The following is a 12,511-nucleotide window of genomic DNA, read 5'->3' as shown; positions in this document are numbered from 1 at the left end:
TTTATTTATATAATGCTAACAAGTAATTATAAACTAAATGCTAACAATGGGCATGAGCTATAGCAGTTATAGGCCTTCAGCTCTTCAGGTTTAATATCATTTCATTTTGTTTTCCTTGGGCTTCTATGATATAAAATGGTTGCATGTGAAAAGAACTTATTAAAAAGTAAATAAGCTTATTATAAATTATTTTCATATCTTATTACCCAAACATAACTGCAAATGGTATAAGCATTTTCAAATACATTACCATTGACCAATGCCAAACTAAAGAAGAGGGTTTAAAAACATCTCTTGCAATATTTATATGCTTACTATTAGATGTAAGTCTCAATTTATTTGCCCAACACTGAACTTTGTCCAGTACTTTTAATAAAAAGCCAAGTCGAAGAGGTCTCTCCAGCATTTTCGGGTCTGGCCCCGAATGTTTGACAGCATCGAAGCGCCATTAAAGTAATTCCTGAGTCTGAGTGGGTGGTTTCTGGGGCTGGGCGTTTCCACCCACTGTCGGAAAAAGAAAGTCTCGATGTGCGGGAGAAGATTGAAAATGGATTGGAGAAGTTGACTGGCTGTGGGTATCCCCAAACGACTGCGACACATTTCATTAAATTTCGCAAAAGCCTTGGTTCTTTTTGCGCCCTTGTCTTTTATTATCCCTCCAAGTGCTTGCCGGATTATGAATTGGCGATTATGTTAATGAATCAGCCAGAATTCACATTGTTATGTGCATAAATAATATAGTATGTGTGACACTTCCCATCGATTCGCCTAGTCCATGCCCCTGATGACTTATATTAAAAATGAGCCACTGCCAAAGGCTTCGCTGTCTTGTTTTTAATTAAATATTTTCTCACCCATTTTCCCTTTGCGTATTTCGCACATTTCTCTATAGATCCTCAAAGGGAAAAACCAAAGCCGAAACCAAAGCTCTAAGTATGAAAATAAATAAGTTCGTCTGGAGTTTTTCCCGCTTTCTCTGCGGGGCTATTTTCGTTTTCGTTTTCTATTTTCTCTTTTTTTTTCGGGGCGGTGTTGGTCAAGAGATAGCCCCACCGATTTATATGGGTTGTGGAAAGGGCCGGGGAAAACTGGGAACACTGAAGGGTGAATGGCAGTCGGTGGATAGAGCCAAATTGTGGTCGCAGCTCTTTGAACCAAGCTTGGCTTTTATAACGAACAAGAAGCAGAATGAAAATATGCCATGAAAAGTATGCAGAAGTTTTTTCCAATCCTCCAAAAAAAGAAAAAAATCGCTGCCAAGCTTAGTGGCATAGAAAACAAGGAAGAACGCGTGCCTCGACTATCTGGTACCCCTTACTCAGCTAAAGGGAGCAAAAGGAGATGGAGATATGCAAGCAGCAAGGCGAGATTGTAAAGCGCCCCCTATGCGCGATTTCAATATATGGTTATGTGGGCGGCAGACAGATTTAGGCGTGGCAAAATTTTTGGCTCAATCGATAGGTACTGACGAGACCAATACATATCAGTTAAATATTTTTTTCTAGCATGAAAACTGTAGGAGCCACAGTTTTTGGCGGTTTTTGGGCGTTAAAGTGGGCGTGGCATGTTCGCGTGACAATCTTGCGCTGCGCACAAAGCTAAGGAATCTAAACCTGAAATCTCTATTCTCTATCTTTAATAGTTTCCGAGATAACAGCGTTCAAATCTATACGATTTTTTAAGTTTGTGGGCGTTAGAGTGGGCGTGGCAACATTTTTGTAGGTCAGTCGAGATCACAGCGTTCACAGGGACTCGGCTATTGATCCTGATCAAGAACATATATACTTTATGGGGTCGGAAACGCTACCTGTTACATACTTTCCCCAAATGCAACATATCCCTTTACTCTTCGAGTAACGGGTATAAAAATAAAAAGTGCATCAAAATAAATCGAGTCCAAGTTTTTCGGAATGGACGAGTGGGGGAAAAACTGTGGGTAGCTTTAGTGAAGAGGCAAGCGGGATGCATTTTTTTCTTCGCTTTCTTTTTTGATTTTTTTTTAGATTATTTTTTGGGCAACTTGAGTTGCAAACAAATTGCTTGAAAGTATGCAACAAAAATTTCAATTGTGTGAGTGCTGAGCGGCAAATGAAATTGCCCAAGGCGGCCATGTGTGGGTGTGTATCTGTGTGCAGCTGGCACATATCTGAGTGTGTATGTGTGTGTGTGTGTACTTAGCTTCTTCATGCGTATCCTTGCCTGTGTGAGAGTTCGTTCGCCATTTACCTGCTGGCTGTTCATGCGGTTTTATAGCCTATCACGGAGGGAAATTTTTTAAGAACTGCCACTTATTTGAGCAAAATGTTATAAAATTTGTATAAGAAGTTCACATAAAGATAGAAAAAACGATTCGTTTTGATCAATAGGTTAGCCAAGTAAAAATATTCATTCAAAAAGTTATTATCCAGTTAAAACTTACCATTGCAAATAAACATTTGTTGTACTTCAGAATGCGTACATTTTCAATTTCAACCAAATTTAATTTATTTTCACCAATTAGAATTTGTTAATAATTTAAAGGAACATAAATGAAAATAATAAACATTATCAAAAATAAATTAACCAATAAGATCATAGACTTTGAATTTACCCAAAACTTCGGCAATTAAAATAAAATGAACGGAATTTCGCAATGAATGTGAAAAATGAAAATGCGCTGAAATACACACGCACATAACTTCTAATATTAAAATAATCCAAACGAATATTCAATTATGTAAATCAAGAAAGAACTTTAATAACTAATAATATGGGAAATGGATAAAAATGATTTAACTAATACCTAATAGATTAATTTAACGTAACTTTGCCACAGATAAATAATACTAAATAGACAAAGAAAACTTAAAATATTACGGAATTGCAACCTAACTGCATTTTCTCGCCGTGTATGTGTTGGATATTATTTTTGTTTTTGCCCGTCTCGGCCCTAATCGGATCAGCAAGTTAATTTACATGCAATTCAATCAGTGGCGCATTGTCCTGCCCTACTAAGTATGCAACAAAAGTTCTCTCCTGCGAAAGTATGGGTGGGTGGGTGTTTGTGTGTGTGTGGTTGGGCGGGTGTGTGCGTGTCATCAGTATTTTTGGCAAATGCCATCAATTCTCGGTGAGTGAGTGAGCGAATGACAGCTGGAAGATGAGACATATACAGCTTCACAGGCAGGGACCGAGGAACTGAAGCACTGGGCCTTAGGATGGCAATAGAGACCGGATAATGGAGAATGGAGAATGCAGACTGGGGACTGATGATGAGACTGAGACAGATGCCTAATCCCTGGTACAGGTAACCCAAAACTTGTTCCTTTGTTCCCTTGTTCCCTTCTGCTTGCTGTCAGTCGAGCTGCCATCAATAATCACGTACAGTGGAGCTCTACTCACCAGTATTTATACAAGGCTATTAGAAATAAATGTGGTCTGTTACTCTAATTTACAAAAATAATGCTTGTTTATATAATACAATCTTTTAGTTATTTTCTTAGCCTTTTTACCCCTATCTTACCCGTTTTTTTTATTTTATTCTGGCATCCTAGCACAACAAATTTAACTTATTATTTAGTGTAAATAGCTTGGTACTTATATTATAAGTAAACAAAAAACATTTATTTTCTGTAGATCGCAATAATTTGTTTCCCTTTTATAAACATAAAAAAGTCACTTCACATTTAATATGCAAACTAATAGTTTTGGTCAAAGGTTTTTTTAATATTTGCCGTGTGCACCGTAAAAACGTAATATTAAAAACGAAGTCTCAATAAAAAATTGTAACATTTGGCTTGTGCAAATAAATGAATTTCAATTCACTGCATCGCTTCTGTCAACTGCAACTGAAATTGGAAAATACCTCTTTTTACCCACGACCCCGTTTCCTTTCCACGGATTGCGTACCTCGTCCAAAATCGTTTCGATTATATTGTACATTTCCGACTCTATCTTTTGGCTCATCTCGGCCGACTTTCCACTCAAACATGTTCATTTGGCAGTCATTCATCATTCGGCTGCTTTTGTGCTCCTTCTGGGGAAATTCCCCCACAAAGGAAACGGAAAACGGCAAGCTGGCCCATCGAATATATATTTACAACTAACCAATATACACACGCAGTTCATAAAAAATTAATTAAAATCGAGTCAAGGCAATGTGCTGCAAATATATAAAAATAAAAAAGGAAAAAGGAGAGGAAAATTAAGTGTGTATCGATTATTTATTGCATTCGCAACTGCTCGCTATTAATTACAACAGACACTTGACAATTGCGCATTGGAATTTTTTCGTAATGTGATGAAAGCATGTATCGCGACACTCGACTGCGAAAGGAGTTACGTAAATGCGATATAAGTGAGTTATTCAATAGGGTGTCGGACTTAAAATAAAAGGATTAAGTATACCTGTAAATGTAGAACTAAAACACAGCACTTAAAATCCAATTTAGGGAAATTCCCAGTCGACACACTTCGTATGTTGGTGTCAAATGCATACTGCAAATACTAAATTACATTTTTTGCCATTTTCCAGCCGCATTAATATTCACTTAATTCCATTTACAAGCTCACAAACACTCGTACGTTTTTTAATTTACTTGAAATTCAGATTAAAGTCAGGCCACCTGACACCTTGACTATTAAATATAGAGTTTAAATTGTTAATTCACCTGTGAAGCATTTAAATGTGGCTACACAACAACTAAAAGTAGACATTATTAAATTCGTAGAATGCCACAAAAATCACTATGATTTTTAAGTCACTCATAAAGGTGTCTAAAGGTATGCAATTGAATCCATACTTTTAGACATCTTTATAAATTATTTGTAACCCTTTTTTATAATCGCAGGCTCAAAATATTTTGTTGTATACTTTTAGAAACCTTGACAAATTATTTTTTTATACTTTTTAGCTCAGTGATTTTCTCACTGACCAACAGGGTAACCACACATTATACTATTTAAGGCTTTGCACCTCACATTGCTAATACTATAATTAAGCCTGGCTGATGAGGATGGCCAGTGTAATCCTGGAAAACGGAGCGGTAAAGGGTGAAAGTGAATGTTTAACGAATGCTACGTGAAAAAAACAGAGGAATGCAAAGAGCAAGCAAGGAGAACGGCAAAATCTCTCGGCAATCCACGTGTCACAGGCCAAACAGCGACAGGACGATGACATGACCACTGACCCACCTGACCAGTGAATCGTCCCTGCCCCATCCCCATCCCCTGCTCCCCTGCTCCTGATCCCCGCAGGGTATGGACATTGGCATGGTGTGGACGCAGGATGGTAGATGTAGGCACCTACATTGAAATTTTCTCTTTGGCCGGGCTTTTCAAAGCGCCCTACCTACTTATCGAACCCAGTCGAATCGAATCGTTGATCCGGGCACCGGTTAGACTGCTCTTTTATCGACGCTGCTGCCACTCGCAGTTCGGAGCCGCTTTTCGACAAGGCTAATATGAGCATTACATGTGTGCCCCCTTCGTAAACCAAAGAATGGGGTTCTGTCTAGGGCGAGCAGTTAACCTGCATATCTGATCTTAAACTAGAGTTGGCCCCATTTCACCAAATATCCATCCCCAATTTCGGTATCTTGCAGTAAGTATTATGTGAGTATTGAAACCCTTATCCAACTTAATTATTTATTTATTAAGTATTAAATATAAAGAAACATACAGGATTGTTGTCTCTCATAATCTTAGTTAAGAACTATTTTTAAAATAAACAGAAGTCAAAAATGTCATTCTTTCGCCTCTGACTATGTTAAAAGAAATACTAAAATTAATGGAATATTGCACTTGTCAATGATTTGTCAATGATTGGATTGTGATCTCAAAAATGGCTAGAAGCAGCATTTTTCCCACTTTGAGGTTCACCACTTTGGAATTCTTGGATGGGAAGCCAACAGGATTCTTGAGCATCCAACGAGGTAATTTTTTATTGTAAGACAGTGCTTTTCTGGGATGTGTAAGAAATCTTTGCTACGTGCCTTTTTCCTCCTGAAAAATCTTATTGAAGTCTTTGTTTTTCAGGGCCAGCTGTTTTTTCGCAGCGTATCCCCAGCATGTCCCCTTAGCCGGCTAATCTTGCCGAAGACAGGGGTACACAGATGTTTTTCAGACAAAAAACCACCAACCCTCTATCATTTTCTTAAGCCCCTCCCGTGAGACAGTCGAAATCGTGTTGGTTTTTCGCCTTTGCATTCAACATTTAACATTCAACATGGGCATGAACACATGAACACATGAACACATGAACACCGCCATATGCTACGCTTCTGTTCGGGATTCTGTCCTTGAAAGCACATCTCCCAGCCTCAGCAGCAACCCCTGAATAACCCCTGACCCCCCAGGCCGACCCGCATCCATTACGCACTTTTATATTCACATTCGCGTAATTATGTAATGCAAAAGAGCGCCTGCAACAGAAAAATAAAGAACCAAATGTGGACCGGGGGAAGGGCGGGTTTTTTGATGCAGGTAATAACAGTGCAAATATGTAATTAGTTAAAAATTTGATATTTGGCTGTGTGCAGCCGCAGCTCTGATGGCAAACTATGGAATCCGTTTTCTATATTTTCCAGCATAATGAGACCGCACAAAGGGCCCAAGTGAAATGGCAGGAGGAGCTGGAGGAGCAGGAGCGGATTGCGGGCGTAGCGTTTTGCTGATGACTCTGTGGGCAAATAATTAGATATGCCTCTGGGCTAACCAGACTGTGAATAGAATGCCAGGCACATACACCAGGAAAAACACACACAAAGCCAGCACACAGGTAGAACACGTCCTACTCCTGGTACAGTGGGTCTAAGTTGTGAGTTCTAGACGAATGTGGGTGAAATCACTATAAAAGTGTCTAGAAGTATGCAATAAAAAATAACGTTGTTTTTCGGTTGGAATCTTTCAGACTTCCGGATTAAACATATATTGTAGCATACTTTTAGGCACATTTAAAGGAGATTTCAAAAAGCTAGTGCTCTTTGTGTATTTTTTAGGCAAAGAAACAAGCATTTAATTGATATGGCTTTATTAAGTGTTTATACAAAATTACAGAAAATTAAAGAAAAGATAAAATCCAAAAGTTAAACCTACATTTTGTCAATTGAACATTTCCAATACATTTTGTTGATTTAAGTAATATAAAGCTTATTAAATTACTAAAGCCAACTCATGTAAAACATTTTCTATCTTGATTAAATCCAACCAATAAACAGCGAAGTCCTAAGCCCAACCCTGGGTGATTTTCATTTCCCAGAGGACTATGGCTCAGCGAGATTTTCCCGACTTTTTTCCGCCCATTTTCCATGGTGCTACCGCCCGCAAAACATCCGCCCATACGCGGAGAACCCGCAAGCCGCCTACATTTTAGTGTATAGCCGATGGCAGCTCCTCTGCTTCTCCTCCTGCTCCTCCTCCTGCTCCTCCTCCTGCTCCTGTCCATCCTCCTTGGTCCTGCCCCGCATCCTGTCCTATTCTGCGCCATCCTGACCTGCGCTTTTCTGGTTTAGCCCGGTCGGATCTGGTTTGGTCGGTCTGACTTTGAGTCTGAGCTGCAGTTTGACTCTAGTTATGGCCTACACAGTCAATAACTTTTACAGAAAAGGGCTTGAAAATATGTTTTTTTTAAATAAGAACCTTAGCAATTGCAATTTAATAAACTTCAATAATTTTCATATCATAAATAAGGGTATATTTATGTAATATATTACTTATAAGTTATATAAATATAATAATTAGGTAAGGAAAACATTTAAATATTTTTGAAAAACAAACTATGAACCTTTTCTATAAGTCCTTTTTTATTGCTGGTACTACATAAGGCTAGACAGAACAACTATATTTTGTAGAATTAGTAATCAGAGAACCACCCAAACAAAATTTTTTTTTAACAAATCAAAATTACGGATTAAATTTTATAAAAACGTGACGACTTTATTTTAAATCAGCCTTAGAACGATCTGAAAAATGCGAAAATATAAGAAAATTGACAATACTGGTTTTTTACATACGCGTAAACGTAATATTTTTCATATAATGAAAGTCTTAACTTAGTATTTTTGGATTTTCAGAGTTACATTTTTAGATCGATTCGGACTTCGACGAAAGCTTTATATTCATTCGTTTTTTAAGCATTAAAAAATTTTTAATACAATTTTCAAAAAAAAGATTGTATATATTTTCATAAGCTTAAATGCTAATAAAAACGGAGTTTCTGTATTATCGACATAATTATAATTATTATACTCATAGAAAAATCAATTACTTTGTGCTTGAATAGACTATTTTCACTGTCAAAACTTCGCCAAGCAGGGAAAATGCCAAAGTACAGCTATCAAGTATGTATTTTAAGACAGAAAATACTCGATTTCAGTACATTTTTAGAACCTTTCGGTCTACAAGTATTGGAAACTGAAATAAACGAGATACCCAGCACTTTCAGAATAAACAGTGGGGAATTTTTGGAGTTGACAGATAATTTAATTCAAAATGTGTTAAATGTAAGACCTTTTTCAGTTCGAAGATTCATAAAATGGTAAGCACGAGATCGTTAAATCAAGACTGTTTGTACTTGATTTTAGCACGGTATTCTTTGTTCTTTAAGAACGAAAGCCTGTGGAATCCCGATTTTCTTTGGAAAAAATACATATAAGTATATGCCCCAAGATAGGCTCTGGATTTTTGAAACAAACCTATAATGATATCTTTGAAATTATTAAATAGAATAAATATTTTTAGAGTTTTCAGTGCAGGACTAGGGTCTGCCCTGGAACTGATGTGGTGTGGCCTGAGTTGGCAGTCAAGTGGGTGGATGTGAGCTCCTCCCAGCCTCCCAATCCCCCCGTTCCGCTGCCAGCCGCGCACTTCTTGTGGCTGCCGCCGTCGTTGTTTTGTGATGCATGCCTCACTGGGCTCTATCCCCATCCGCATCCGTGTCCTCAAACCCCATGCCCCACACCCCACACCCCATACCCCATCCACTTCAGCTGCAACCGCCGGCTGTCTTTTATTTAAGCAGTCAACGCGGAAAAATACCAAAAAAAAAAATAAGAAGAAAACGATAGAGGGAGATGGGGAAATGGCTTGAAATCAAACACAAAACCTGTCCAAGGCAACCTGTATGGTGGAAAATCCAACCGGGAAAATCTCCGCTTGTGTGCCGCCGTCATCGCCAAAAAAGCCCGGACAAAACCCGTTCTTCCTATGCAATTTGAATAATTTAATGGATTTTTATGAGCAGTAAACTGCACACAGGATGGATGCACTCGCTCAGTCCCGGATTCTCCGACAGCCTCAACTTGAGACATTTGGCCCAAGAGCAGCCAATTCCGGGGAAAACGTCCTGCCACTGACGGAAAAATCGCCGTAAATTCGTGTCGACCGGAATAGGGATGAGTTTGGGTATGGCATCGCCGCTTGGGAAAAAAGAATTCACTTAACCGATGTCAACTTAACTGAGTTCTTTTCAAAATAAAGCCAACATTTCAGGCGAAAACTTTAACATTATTTCGACATCTATTGGGATGGGACACGAGTTATATTTAATTATTGAGCTACTTACTTTAGTTATCAAAAGTATGTATATTTTAAAAAGTTTTAATTAAACAACGTTTAATAAATCTCTTTTTGCAATTAACTGCTATTTATTAGGTAAACATTTAAAGACTCTTGCAATTTAAACAAGAAATGTTTGTTATGCTTTAAGGAACATTTTAATATATTTTTGAAATAAATAATATAAGAACACCAAATTGCTAACAATTTTAAGATTAAGATAAATTTAAATTTTCGGTAATTCTTCTAACAACTTAGACATTCTTCATTATATTTTTAATTTAATTTTTACATTTCTATCTGTTTTGTCATGGTAAAAAATTCTAACTTATTGTTAATGCTCTAGTGAAATTGTAACTATCTAAGTTCTGAAAGCATTTTTTAATAATGACATTTTTAATTCCTAATAATAATCATAATAATTTCATTATTTCTTTATTTACAATGGTCTAACTTTTCCCCAGTGATATGGTGTGTTCCGGTAGCGGATTCCTGCTTCAGCTCGAGGGATCGGGTTCTGTGGGCATATTCAATTTCGCAATCGCCGCCTCTGGAGCCAGTCCCCCCCGCGGAAGGGGTGTGCCCCACAACCGAGCCCCCCCTGCAGCAGGCTGTGCCTCCGGCCATGTCCTGGCCTGTCTTCCCAATTGACTGCCGCGCCACTTCCGTTTCGTTGACGATGGCGATGGCGATGGCTGTGGCGATGGGAACACCAAAGGCAGCCAAGCGTTCGCCTGCTGAATGCACAGCAGCAACATCAGCAACAGCAGCAACAGCAGCAACACCAGCAACATCAGCAGCATCAGCAGCAACAACACTGTTGTCGTTGTCGACGTTGTGCAGCAAATGCAATAAATTTTCAAGTCATTTCAACTTCCGGTGTGTGGCCCCGATTACAGTTTAGTAGCAGTAAATATAAAGCGATATACATATAAACTCACCCCTACACAATAAAAAAAAACAATTAAAATTCTAGCCTTAAATTATTAATTACACAAGGATATACCAGAAATAAAATGTAAAATAACTTGATATATGTACATATCACAATAAATTAAAGTTGATTTAATATTTACTAGCAAAGATTATAAAACCTATTTTTATCACAAAAGATATGTCTCAAATTAATATGGAGAAGAACTCTTTATTCATAATAAAATACAATTTGAGAAAAGGTTAAAGATTAAAGAACTTTGAAGAGCTGATTTTACATTTAAGATCGATTTATATAGAAAAGGGGTCTTAGCTTAAACACTCTTTTACAATAAAATTTAAAATAACTTGATATATGTACATATCACAATAAATTAAAGTTGATTTAATATTTACTAGCAAAGATTATAAAACCTATTTGTATAATATGAGTTTATCACAAAAAATATGTCTCAAATTAATATGGAGAGAACTCTTTATTCATAATAAAATACAATTTGAGAAAAGGTTAAGGATTAAAGAACTTTGAAGAGCTGATTTTACATTTAAGTTCGATTTATATAGAAAAGGGGTCTTAGATCAAACACTCTTTTACTGAAATACATTGTATTGGTTTCATATAAACTAAACTTTTATCGTATTATATTATTTATAATTCATAGAACATATATTTATGATTAAAAGTGATCTCTTGAAAGCCAAAATTGCAATGTTTTATTGCATTTTTGAGTTACAAAATGATCAGTGATTAATTTTAATTTTATAAAAATTGTTTTTTTTTTAAGTGCATGCATAGATGCTAGACGGTTATGCCCACGCCCCTCATCAGTTTTTCAGTTGCTGCTGGCAACTTTTGTAGCCGTCTGGCACTTTAAAGCTAGACTCAGATTTGTTTTCATTTTAATGCCTGTTTTTAATCTCCCAGCCTGGGCTTTGCTTCTAACATCTTTTTTTTTTGCTTGCCGTCACCGCTGGGGAAAAGCCTAAAGTAATTACTGTTCAATTTTCCGAGGGGGTGGAAAGCCATGGGCGGGTAGAGGAGAGAGGAGGGGAGAATTATGAGGGACAACCACCAGCTGACATTTGCGAAGTTTTCCTCGCTATTTGCCTTGTCATTGTCATGGGCTGCCGTTTGTGTTGTTGTTTACCCATTATTACAAATGTGTCTGTGTGCGTGGGTGGGTATTGTTGTGGCACACACACACACACATCAGGCCTCCCTTTTCCTCCCCATTGTATCTGTATCTGTCTCTGTCTCATCCTGTAACTGTCACATTGCTGGCACTTCATCATCATCAACAGCAGCAGCAGAAGCAGCAGCAGTCAACGCTTCTCTACCCGCTTTCTCCGCCGCTTTCTTCACTCTCTCCTCCTTCTCAGGACCATTTTAGAGCTGGTGATTAGCGACGGGCGGCGGGCAAAGGGGGGGTGGCCAAGGAAACCCCACGATAACGTCACTGGGGGCGATGGCAAATGATTGCCACTTGAGGTGTAAACGAGCGCATTTTACAGCGACTTTGAGATGTTCGAAAAAATATATAAAGACGTGTATATAAAAAAATAAAATAGAGTGGAAAAATATGAAAAAAGGGAGGTGCCCTCTCCTGCAGAAAAGCGGAAAAATATCCAGCTAAAGCACCCCTTGGATTCGCTATCGAGATATGCACAAGGCTTAAGCTGCAAATCGATTGACATAAGGCATTATTATTCCCTGATATCAAGTGTGGCACATCCCCATACACTTGAGCTAACACAAGTTAGTCATATTTCACAGGGTAAACGTAAACTATTTACCTAATAATTATAAGTTATATTTTTTGTGGCATTAACTATCCCGAGCATGTTATTTACAAAATTTAGAATCATAAATTATGATTGACAATCATATTTAAAAGCATAGATTGACTTAATTATGCGAACATAGGTGTAAGTGCTTTAGGCGAATTATAAGCAAATATGTCCTGTGGTGCTAAAACTCATGTTTGTTTACCAATTTAGGAAGAAATTTGCAGACATGGGGGAATGAGCTCTTTACAAAACGTAA

This window comes from Drosophila subpulchrella, chromosome X (genome assembly GCF_014743375.2).
Source record: "Drosophila subpulchrella strain 33 F10 #4 breed RU33 chromosome X, RU_Dsub_v1.1 Primary Assembly, whole genome shotgun sequence".
NCBI classification, from domain to species: domain Eukaryota; kingdom Metazoa; phylum Arthropoda; class Insecta; order Diptera; family Drosophilidae; genus Drosophila; species Drosophila subpulchrella.
This window is presented reverse-complemented; position numbering follows the sequence as displayed.